The 12,241-nt window shown below is 33.6% G+C and overlaps 1 long non-coding RNA gene across 4 annotated transcripts; it reads right to left on the reverse strand.

Moving 5' to 3' along the window:
• Positions 1–133: 133 nt before the first annotated feature.
• LOC309494885 lies at positions 134–6,876 on the reverse strand. Of its 4 annotated transcripts, none has more exons than XR_014204469.1 (6): positions 6,383–6,875; positions 6,027–6,136; positions 5,888–5,931; positions 4,714–4,778; positions 3,026–3,127; positions 135–1,241 (listed from the first exon to the last, which is right to left on the reverse strand). It is a non-coding gene; the product is annotated as an uncharacterized lncRNA (long non-coding RNA). The 4 variants fall into 4 exon arrangements; XR_014204470.1 differs by lacking the exon at positions 135–1,241 and adding an exon at positions 2,494–2,890 and having other exon boundaries at positions 6,383–6,876; XR_014204468.1 differs by lacking the exon at positions 3,026–3,127 and having other exon boundaries at positions 134–1,241; positions 6,383–6,869.
• Positions 6,877–12,241: the final 5,365 nt, after the last annotated feature.

A 12,241-nucleotide genomic window follows, 5' to 3' on the forward strand; every position in this document is an offset into this window, starting at 1 on the left:
ATGTTCTTTTAAAAGTTTGGAGAACATTCTTTAAAAACATTATTAAAATGTTTAGTAGTAACATTCTTTTAACATTATTCTCTAATTTTCTCAGAACGTTTTCAGCGGCTAGTTTTATTTGTGTTCCCAGAATGTTTTTTTAAATGTTCGGATAACATTTTTTTTAAAACATTATTAAAATGTTTAGTAATAACGTTCTTATAACATTATTCTCTAATGTTCATAGAACGTTTTCAGCGGGTAGTTTTATTTTTGTTCCCAGAATGTTTTTTTAAATGTTTAGAGAACATTTTCTAAAAACATTATTAAAATGTTTAGTAATAACATTCTTATAACATTATTCTCTAACGTTCTTATAATGTTGTAAGCGGATAGTTTTATTTTTGTTCCCAGAATGTTCTTTTAAATGTTCGGATAACATTATTTAAAAACATTATTAAAATGTTTAGGTGTACCATTCTTACAACATTATTCTCTAACGTTCTTAGAAAGTTTTCAGGGGGTGTTTTTATTTTTGTTCCCAGAATGTTCTTTTAAAAGTTCAGATAACATTTTTTTTACAACATTATAAAAATGTTTAATAATAATATTGTTAGAACATTATTTCTCCTAAAAGGTAGGATAACATTCTCTAAGAACACTCTAAAAATGTTTTGTGATGATGACCTTCTATAAATGTTTAATCATAACATTTTTAGAACATTATCCCTTTATTCTTATAAAGTTTTTAGCAGGAAGTTTTATTTTTATTCTTAGAACATTCTTCTAAAAGTTAGGATAACATTCTCTAAAAATACTCTTAAAAATACTACTTAACATTCTTATAAATTTTTTAGTGGGAAGTTTTATTTTTGTTCCCAAAATGTTCTCTTAAACATAAAAAATGCTTAGCTATAACATTGTTAAAACATACAATTTTATTAATCTCTAAAATAAAACAAAAATCGAACAGGTTTATGAATGGCATTCACATAAATTATTAGAAGTTCTGCGTACAGTAGATGCCCAACATTAAATGAAGAACTCAGTAAAGTCCAATGTGCAATCACACGTCTTGACTGCTGTTTGCTCAGAGCGCTCATCATCAGTATTTGGTTGTCTTTGTTCTTGCAGAAAAAGAATAAAGTCATCTGCATTAATAGGTGTTCTACTGTTCTTCTCTTCTTCTTTTTCAGCTGCTATCCCAGTTAGCAGAATTGAGCTCCATTCTCTGTGTGCATGGTAGAGTTTTTCCTCATAGCCTATAAAAGAAGATCATGCAACAGTGTAAACAAAAATAATACAAATACATATTACATATTAAGATCACAAGCAATATTGACTTTGAAAACTTTCAAAATTAGCCAGCCTAATTATTAATCAGAAATTAATTAGATTAGTTTATTTAAAAGTATAAATATGATACCTTATGAGTATCTATTTTGTTTCTGTAATTTAAAACATATACTTAATCCATTATACATGTTAAAGGGATACTCCACTTTTTTTGGAAATAGGCTCATTTTATAACTCCCCCAGAGTTAAACAGTTGAGTTTTACCGTTTTCGAATCCATTCAGCCGAGTTTCTGATATTTAGAAGAATGTCAGTAACCAGACAGTTTCTGGTCTCATTGACTTCCATAGTATATATTTTTTCCTACTATGGAAGTCAATGAGACCAGAAACTGTCTGGTTACTGATATTCTTCCAAATATCAGAAACTCGGCTGAATGGATTCGAAAACGGTAAAACTCAACTGTTTAACTCTGGGGGAGTTATAAAATGAGCCTATTTCCAAAAAAAGTGGAGTATCCCTTTAATAACACAACTAGAGGCTAAATTATTTTAACAAACTACAAACTTGGCTTGAGAAGTGTGAACCTCGAACTCAGGTAGCCTTGAGCACAGCTGCAGCATGTCACAGCACTGCCCACGATGCTTTTGCTCTGATGTAACAGCTCATTTTCATCAGTTATATTGTCTATGGATTGTTACATTTCTTACAGATTTCTGCTTGTTTTAAATCAGATACAGATAAAGTAGTACTGCATTTGAGATAGAACAATTTCTAGTGTGATTTAATCATACCTGTGAATCGTCTCTTTGCTATTAGCTAAGCTGTAAGTTTTAGTTACTTCAAAAGCAGAAAGAAAAATATGCTATAACTTCTGTTTCTTATTGAGAAATCACAGGACAGTGTTGACACTAACTTTTTGTGCTCCAGTAGGTTTCTGTGTGCGCACAATCTGCATGTTAAATGTGAGCTACTGTCTGTGCATATGAAAGCTTGTTTCCGCCATGGAATACAATTTTTAAAAAAGGTAATTGCGAATCACAATTCAAACTTTTTTTTCTCAGAAGTGCGAGATATAAACTCGCAATTGGCCGTTTGAAAGTCAGAATCACAGGATAAATTTGTAAAACCTGAGAAAAAAAAGCAATTCTGGCTTCTTTTTTTTTGCTGTCGTTTCTATATGAGAACATTAATGCACTTCATCAATACAGCTGCTCTGAGAGTCACTTCAGCAGCATTTTAGCTTCATTTGAGAAAAACTATCATCATATCATAAAACACAGAGAAACTCAAAGGTCTACACGGCAATCCGTCAAATAAAAGTTTGGTTTAACCTTTGAAGAACGTTTTGCTTAAATCATTACATTTTAAATAATTGGTTATAGCAATTTAATTAAACCATTCAAATGGAATCAAGAAAACAAAAAAAAATTACTTTTGGGAGATGCGAGAGCGAAGTAGTCCAGTGATAATTAACAGGCAGCCATGGTTAATGCAATTTGCAAAGACCCGCCCCCTTTAGTTACTGTTGCTATGTCCAACAAGCCATGGCGCTCTCACGCCACACATCATGTTGTCACGCAATGAAAAATACATTGCGGATCACAGAAAAAACGCTGAAACGTTTAAACGCAGAGACAAGACAGAGCAGGTTACTTTTGATATGAAAGTTGAAACAAAGTCTCAACGTTTAATTTGTGTAATTTTTTTAGAAAAAAATATTTTTGGTAAAATAAAAATGTAAAAAATACCTGTCAATCAAACTCCCTCGAAGGGTGAATTCTGAGGGGAGTAAAAAAGACAGCTCACAATTCTGATATTTTCTTGCAATTGTGTGTTCTTGCCTCACAATTCTGAGAGAAAAAAAACAACTGTAATTTTACTGATGGAAACAGACAGTAAAAAAGTGGACTTCAAAGATTTCTTATTCTGTAGCTCCCTGTGGGATTTTTTTGACAAGTCCATAAAAATGCATCCATCCATGATAAAAGTACTCCACACGGCTCTGGCAGGTTGATAAAGGCGAAAGGTGACGCGAAGTGATGCGTTTGTGTAAGAAACATATCCATATTTTATATTTTAGGGCTGGGAATCGATTAAAAAAAGTAACTGATTATTTACACAATTTGCTGTAATTAAATGCAATTAATTGCATTTCCCCCAAGCTTGTAATCATCAATATTTAAACTTAGAATAACCTAATTAAACAACAAAAAGGAAAAAAAGGAACAGAAAATAGCCCTGTATTAAAATAATATTAAACATCAATATATCAATATATTATTATTTTCAATAATCAATCAACATAATAAATGTAACAATTTATTATTATAATTTTTTTTTTCTAATTATCAAAATAAAACATAGTCCTACAAAGCTATTATTACAAGAGCATGTGATCAGAGCAGGTAATTTTACCATTGTTGTCAGCATGACTATACCAGCTCAGTAGGGCTATTTCACAGAAGTCTACTACTGAGAAAATTCACGTTATTTGACTTTGCTTTTCCAGTGCATAATCGGTACATGATTGGAGCGTTTGGGCCGTTAACGACAGAGCAGAACGCGCAGCGCAAACACGGAGCAGAACATTGAGCAAAGAGCTCAATGTTTGCTCAGTGTTGTGTGTGTGTGTCAATGCGCCGACACACACACACGGAATGGAGAGCGCGGCGCGAAAAAGACCCGCTCATGAAAGCTGCGCGAGAATAAAACCTGATCGCCAAACACGGAGGGGCGGGACGGCATATTTTGCAGCCTTTTCCGCAACAGGAAGTCATTAAAATGAGGCAAAAAAAGTGCTGCGTTAATTGCATTTTTTTATAAACTCGTTAAGCATCTCAAATTAATCGCGAAGATTAACGTGTTAATTCCCCCAGCCCTACCATATTTATAATTTTATCGACTTAAATAACTAGCTTCCAGCAGACAGCCATATGCAAGTCAAATTACGCCCAAAGAGTTAGTCAACGCATCGATACGCATATGCGCCTGCAAGGCTACGCATCACTACACTTCGGCCGCCATATGCGTCTATGAGTAGAAAAATGTGTCGTCCCAGTTTTTGATACGCGACGCACCGTTGTATGCAATACTATGCGTTGTTGGTGGGGGCAAAACTGCAAGTTGCTTGCGTCCGACGTGTTGACTATAAAAGGCTCTTGTCGGTGCATGACATAGGAGTAGCATAAGCTTTGACGGCTCTCGCGGTTCAAACAAACAGGGCTAGGCAATAAATTCAAGCTCCTCCCACATTTCTCTTTATATGATTCTCTTTAATGATAATTTTTCTAAAAATCTCTGTGGAAAGAAAGTCAGATATAAATCTGGGACAGATATAAATCTGGCACGAGGGAGAAAAAAATAGATCATTTTTATTTTGGAGTGCATTGTGCGTTTAAAATTGACTACGGTTTTATAAAATGCAGTGGATACTTACTAGTGATGGACTTGTTTCTCTGTTGGTGCCTGTTCTGCTCCGTAAACATTGGTCCAATGCTTGATCTTAAGAAAATGTAAAAAGTGTGTTAATGTGTGTTAACAGACTATTGATCTGGGTGACATAGGACCATTTTTTATGTTTTCCTTAAGTGTTAGGCTATATACAGTAAATCTGGAGAACCCTTACTAACATTAACCATGGTTTTGCAACACTAACTAAATGGTAATAAATTATTGTAATCAATCCACCATAAAAATATTGTTTCTACACTTTACTATAATAAAAACCATGGTTAATTTAGCAAAGGACCCTGGGAACATGTCCTAAAAAGAACAGCTCATCCAAAAAATAGACTCTCTATCGTTATTTACCGGTACTCCATGTTGTTCCAAAACTGTATGAATTTATTTTGTATAACCTTAATTAAGATATCTTGAGAAATGACTTCACTGTTTTTTTTTTGTTTTTTTTTCATAAAATGGGTTCCAATGTTGTTTAATTCCCAACATTCTTGTGTTTCAGAGAAGTAAGTCATACAGGTTTGAAAATAATTTCATTTTGAAAGGACATTTATGTTATGTATAAAGACACAATGTTCTCAGTTCACTCATTGTAAAGCTCCTATGCTGAGGTTTATTTTATTTTATTTTTTCAAAATGTTGCAAGTAAAATGTTCTAATTGTGTTAACTTGTCACATTAGAAGAACGTTTTATGAAGAACATTCAACATCTTATCTCTCAATGATATCCTCAAAACATTTCCCTAACGTGACAGAGAGAATGTTCTTCTTTTGTTATCATGAAACATTGGGACAATGTTATATTGAGATCATTGTACAACTTTAACTTTAGCAACATTCCCAAAATATGCTCAAAATGTTGCAAGTAGAATGTTCTTTTGTTATCATGAAACATTGGGAACATTTGTTTCCATAAAATGGGTTCCAATGTTGTTTTATTCCCAACATTCTTGTGTTTCACAGAAGTCATACAGGTTTGAAAATAATTTCATTTTGAAAGGACATTTATGTTTGGGTCAGCTAGGCCCATAAAAACTCATATCAAGAAGACAGGTACAATTTTGACTGGAGGGTTTGGACCAGTGTGCCTTTGAGCAGAGTTTACATGTTCTGCCTCTATTTCACGTGTATTTTACTATGACAATACTCACCGCAACTGAAGATCATGTGGCTGGATAATTTATTCCCAAAATTCCTGGATAATGGGAAACACACACATACAGCAATATTATTAGCTATTTGTATTTACTTACTAAAAGAGACATAAAAAGCTTGCAAATTTTTACTCACCAGCTCAAAAACATATTATGATGATGACTCATCATTTTGACGGTAACGTTAGGCCGATATCCCGCGATCATTCAAAAGCCTAGTTTTCATAGTGTGGTTCGAGTTCCTCTCTGTATAAAGACACAATGTTCTCAGTTCACTCATTGTAAAGCTCAGACTATGCTGAGGTTTATTTTTATTTATTTTTATCAAAAACTAACTTAGCTGACAATATTTAGCCTAACGTTACACATGCAGCCTGAAACATTGACATAATATCGATATTGCTCTAGTCGCATTTAAAATTAGCTTCTCAATTTAACACACTATATTTTGATGTAGCAGAATGTATTTTTATATAAAATAAAGTTATTTACCTTCCGCAGATTGCAATATGTCCGTTACACGTAGGCTACGTTGTTAAAATTCGTTGTCCATTTACATCCCGCAACTCGCTCAAAATAAAAATGTAACAGTACGATGCAAAATAATCCATGTTTTAAACAATGTAAAAGCCACAGAACCGAAGGAGGCTAGTACTGAAGATCCTCCCGAGCAGCAGCAGCGCACACACACACACACTCTCACTCTAACAGACGAATATTCAAACTTCAAACTTGACCAGTAAAAGGCGCGCATAGCTGCCATTGGCCAGATTCCTGGATGACAGTCTGAATAGCCAATCATGCTCAAAACAACTCGAAGAGACAGCCAATAATGTGGTAACATTGCAATTACAGGAAAAGATTACATGTTTTAAAAGAAAGAATATGAAAAAAATGTGCACGGCTATTTATTTAGTTGTATTTGTAAGCTGGCTGTTATATTTAATCAATTGGTTAAATGGTGTCTTCATTGCAGTGCATGATAAAAAAAAAAAAAACTTACAATAACATATAAATAATAATAATAAATTACACAAATAATATATACCATGTATAACAACATATATTTACCACTGCTCTGCCAAACAGCAGTTTAAAAGAGCAAACATATTATATTAAACAGAGCAAACATTGCATATGTAGGCTATTCATATACAATTCTGTATACCTACCTACATGAAAAACTAATGGATTGGTATCATGGTAACATTAGAGTTACATTCATGTGACCCATAATGATCCTTTTGCACTTTAACAAAATATTGACCTTTCCTTTAGAAACACTCTTATGCCTAATAATGTCAACTTGCTTTTCACCCTGTGTGGCACAGTTACACAACCTGTTGGTTTAGGGTAAATCCTCTGTCCAACACAACACTTTGGTAACATTGGCATAATTCTATACAAGTTGCAACATATACCCCGGGTTTCACAGGCAAGGTTTAAGCCTGTAGTCCCAGACTAAAATGCACGTTTGAGCTGTTTTACCTGAAAGCAACTTACTAGAGCTATTGGTGCATTCAAGCCATGTCATAAAGATCGTATTTACAAGTTGAACGCCACCACAATGATGAGAATATGAGTAGGAAGCTCAGGATTTTCTTTAACCCTGATCTTGAAGAGTTAGGGGTGTGTCAGTGGGAAACATTGTGGGATACCACTATACTTAGGTATTTAGCAGTGACAATGAAGTAAGCTAATGCCTGCACAAAATATGATAGCATTAATATGTAACAGTATAATATGTGATGATAAAGTTTACAGTGGCTTCATTAATTTAAAACATTAAACAAAATTGTAAAACCTCATGAATACAAACTTCCCAGGAGGACTTAAATGCACCATATGTTCCATCGTGAACCCTGTTGGTCTGCTGTCTGACCAGCAAGCTCAATTTAACAATAATTGTGTAGTTTGATTGCTAAATGTTACATTTAAAATGTTCTAGTTTTGTTAACACGTCACATTACAAGAATTTTTTTTAAAAACACTCATCATCTCAGGTCTCAGTGATATACTCAAAACATTTTACGAACGTTGATTTGATAATGTTCCTCCTCTGTTATTATGGAACATTGTGCCAATGTTTTACTGAGAACATTATATAATCTGTTATCTCAACAACATCCTCAAAATATCCTTAAAATGTTGCAATTAAAATGTTCTAATTGTGTTAACACATAACATTACAAGAACGTTTTATAAAGAACATTCAACATCTCATCTCTCAATGATATCCTCAAAACATTTTCCTAATGTGACAGAGAGAATGTTCTTCTTTTGTTATGACAAAACATTGGGACAATGTTATATTGAGATCATTGTACAAACTTTAACTTTAACAACATTCCCAAAATATCCTCAAAATGTTGCTAGTAGAATGTTCTTCTTTTGTTATCATGAAACATTGGGACAATGTTATATTGAGATCATTGTACAAACTTTAACTTTAGCAACATTCCCAAAATATGCTCAAAATGTTGCAAGTAAAATGTTCTAATTGTGTTAACTCGTCACATTAGAAGAACATTTTATAAAGAACAATAAACGACTCATCTCTCAATGATATCCTCAAAACATTCTACAAATGTGACAGAGAGAACGTTCTTCTTTTGTTATCATGAAACATTAAGACAACGTTATTTTGAGATCATTGTACAAACTTTAACTTAAACAACATTCCCAAAATATGCTCAAAATGTTGCAAATAAAATGTTCTAATTGTGTTAACTCGTCACATTAAAAGAACGTTTTATAAAGAACAATAAACATCTCATCTCTCAATGATATCCTCAAAACATTTTCCTAACGTGACAGAGAGAATTGTTCTTCTTTTGGTTTTATGAAACATTGGGACAATGTTATATTGAGATCATTGTACAAACTTTAACTTTAATAACATTCCCAAAATATGCTCAAAATGTTGCAAGCAGAATGCTCTTCTTTTGTTATCATGAAACATTGGGACAATGTTATTTTAAGATCATTGTCCAAACTTTAACTTTAACAACATTCCCAAAATATGCTCAAAATGTTGCAAGTAAAATGTTCTAATTGTGTTAACTCGTCACATTAAAATAACGTTTTATGAAGAACATTCAACATCTCATCTCTCAATGATATCCTCAAAACATTTTCCTAACGTGACAGAGAGAACGTTCTTCTTTTGTTATGACAAAACATTAAGACAACGTTATTTTGAGATCATTGTACAAACTTTAACATTAACAACATTCCCAAAATATGCTCAAAATGTTGCAAGTAAAATGTTCTAATAGTGTTAACTCGTCACATTAAAATAACGTTTTATAAAGAACATTCAACCTCTCATCTCTCAATGATATCCTCAAAACATTTTCCTAATGTGACAGAGAGAATGTTCCTCTTTTGTTTTTATGAAACATTGGGACAATGTTATTTTGAGATCATTGTACAAACTTTAACTTTAACAACATTCCCAAAATATGCTCAAAATGTTGCAAGTAGAATGTTATTCTTTTGTTATCATGAAACATTGGGACAATGTTATATTGAGATCATTGTACAAACTTTAACTTTAACAACATTCCCAAAATATGCTCAAAATGTTGCAAGTAAAATGTTCTAATTGTGTTAACTCGTCACATTAGAAGAACGTTTTATGAAGAACATTCAACATCTCATCTCTCAATGATATCCTCAAAACATTTTCCTAACGTGACAGAGAGAACGTTCTTCTTTTGTTATGACAAAACATTAAGACAACGTTATTTTGAGATCATTGTACAAACTTTAACTTTAACAACATTCCCAAAATATGCTCAAAATGTTGCAAGTAAAATGTTCTAATTGTGTTAACTCGTCACATTAGAAGAACGTTTTATAAAGAACATTCAACATCTCATCTCTCAATGATATCCTCAAAACATTTTCCTAACGTGACAGAGAGAACGTTCTTCTTTTGTTATGACAAAACATTAAGACAACGTTATTTTGAGATCATTGTACAAACTTTAACTTTAACAACATTCCCAAAATATGCTCAAAATGTTGCAAGTAAAATGTTCTAATTGTGTTAACTCGTCACATTAGAAGAACGTTTTATAAAGAACATTCAACATCTCATCTCTCAATGATATCCTCAAAACATTTTCCTAATGTGACAGAGAGAATGTTCCTCTTTTGTTTTTATGAAACATTGGGACAATGTTATTTTGAGATCATTGTACAAACTTTAACTTTAACAACATTCCCAAAATATGCTCAAAATGTTGCAAATAAAATGTTATAATTTTGTTAACTCGTCACATTAAAATAACGTTTTATAAAGAACATTCAACATCTCATCTCTCAATGATATCCTCAAAACGTTTTCCTAACGTGACAGAGAGAACGTTCTTCTTTCGTTATAATGAAACATAGGGACAATGATATTTTGAGATCATAGTACAACTTGTTATTTCAGAAACATTCCCAAAACATCTTTTGAATGTTGCAGTTAAAATGTTATATCTTAGTTTTCATATAACGTTATAGGAACATTTTTTTAAATGAGAAAACATCCTTAAAATGTTCGGTAAACATTACATTCAAATGTTTTCTTTAGAACATTAACCAAACTTGTAGGGAATGTTAGCGAAAGTTCTGAGAACGTTCCCTGCTAGCTGGGCACTCTGATCCAATGCTGAGCATTGTCAAATTTTCAGGCAGCATTGGGCAAATCAAGCAGTAATTGGTCATTGTCAGATTAACAGATTAATATTAGTATGGTAGTCATGGTAGAATGGGAGTGTGGTAATTATATCACAACAATATAATGCTCAAGGAAATGCAGAACCTAAAGATGAGTAAGAAAAAGATTAAAATGACTTTTAAAGCTATTTGTTAGCTTCTCAGGTCAGGTCAGGTCAGGTCAGTTCAAAGAAAATATTTGTTTTCACAAGCACTTGCCCTGGTTAAGATGTAGCAATTAAATATATGCATACACATAAAACCAAAGTTGTAGTACAATGTCTTGAAAAAAAAAAAAAAAGCAAAGAATATTCGGAATTAAGCATGTCTAAGTATTCCACAATTAGAGATGTGTAAGTACATATCCACAGAGAAGTAAATAAGGCACTCTGTCACAAGTGTATTCCTTCACTTCTTACAAAAAAAATGCTATAATATCTCCCATGTTTCCACATATGTTCAAAACCATGAGTGCTGCCAGTTACCACAGAGAGGAGAGGGATCAGAGAAGGTGTGCTGAAAAAGAGGGGAAGAATCACAGTAACCCCTAAGGGCTGGCTCTGGCGGAGGAACTGAGAGGTGTTTGGCTTGTGTTGCATTCTGGGGGAGTACAGTGTCTCCCAGAAGGAGGCTATAAAAAGACAAAAGAGGCAGCAGGCCATGTGGAGTGACTGTTGAATGTGAGTGAACACCCACTCCAAATCCCCTGCTACCAGAGACACACACTTATTATACAACACACACATATACAGCGGACACACACAGAGAGCTTGAAAAGTAGAGTCATTAGCGCCCTCTTACTTACATAAGGGATGTAAATAGAGATCAGTGCTCAGCTTTCAGAACATCAGTGGGGAATATGAGACTCAATCATAAGGTCTCATTGCACTTAGCGCTCTCTCTCTCTCTCTCTCTCTCTCTCTCTCTCTCTCTCTCTCTCTCTCTCTCTCTCTCTCTCTCTCTCTCTCTCTCTCTCTCTCTCTCTCTCTCTCTCTCTCTCTCTCTTTCTCTCTCTCTCTCTCTCTCTCTCCATGCTTGGATGTTTACTGAGTGAGTGGAGTGTGAATTCCTAAGGTCTGATTTGCTTAACCCTCTGAGGTCTGAGGGGTTTTTGGGGTCCTTGAGATGTTCTGACATGCCCTGACATTTGTGCTTTTTTCAGTTGCTTATAAACATATTAATGGCAAAGGTATAATTAGACTCTATTTAGCACAAACAGGGCTACCATAATATGTGAGCAACATGCATGTACATGTTTGTATTTTTGAGAGAATAATGTTTATGCATGGTTATTGAAAAAACTAAAAACTAAAGTTTCTGAAATAAGGCCACAAAACACATACTAAATACGTGTCAATAAGACTTTTGACTAATTGATGTCTTTGCCTAGAGTTTTTTCTTCAAAATGATGTGAAAATCATCCTGCCCTTATCATTCACATAACACAATACATTGATTTAAATCTTGTAAAACACTTTTTGTTTGTAAAGGCAATATGCGCAAGGGGCGTCAACCATTCAACAGCATCATGCATATTTAGTGATTCACACCTGAGGAGACAATGGGGCCCGCATACTTAATGAGCCATTCATTCAGGTGTGTCACCTATAGCCACAAGAAAGAATGCAAGAGCAATATATA

The sequence above is a fragment of the Leuciscus leuciscus genome (assembly GCF_965113295.1).
Source record: "Leuciscus leuciscus genome assembly, chromosome: 3".
Lineage (NCBI taxonomy): Eukaryota > Metazoa > Chordata > Actinopteri > Cypriniformes > Leuciscidae > Leuciscus > Leuciscus leuciscus.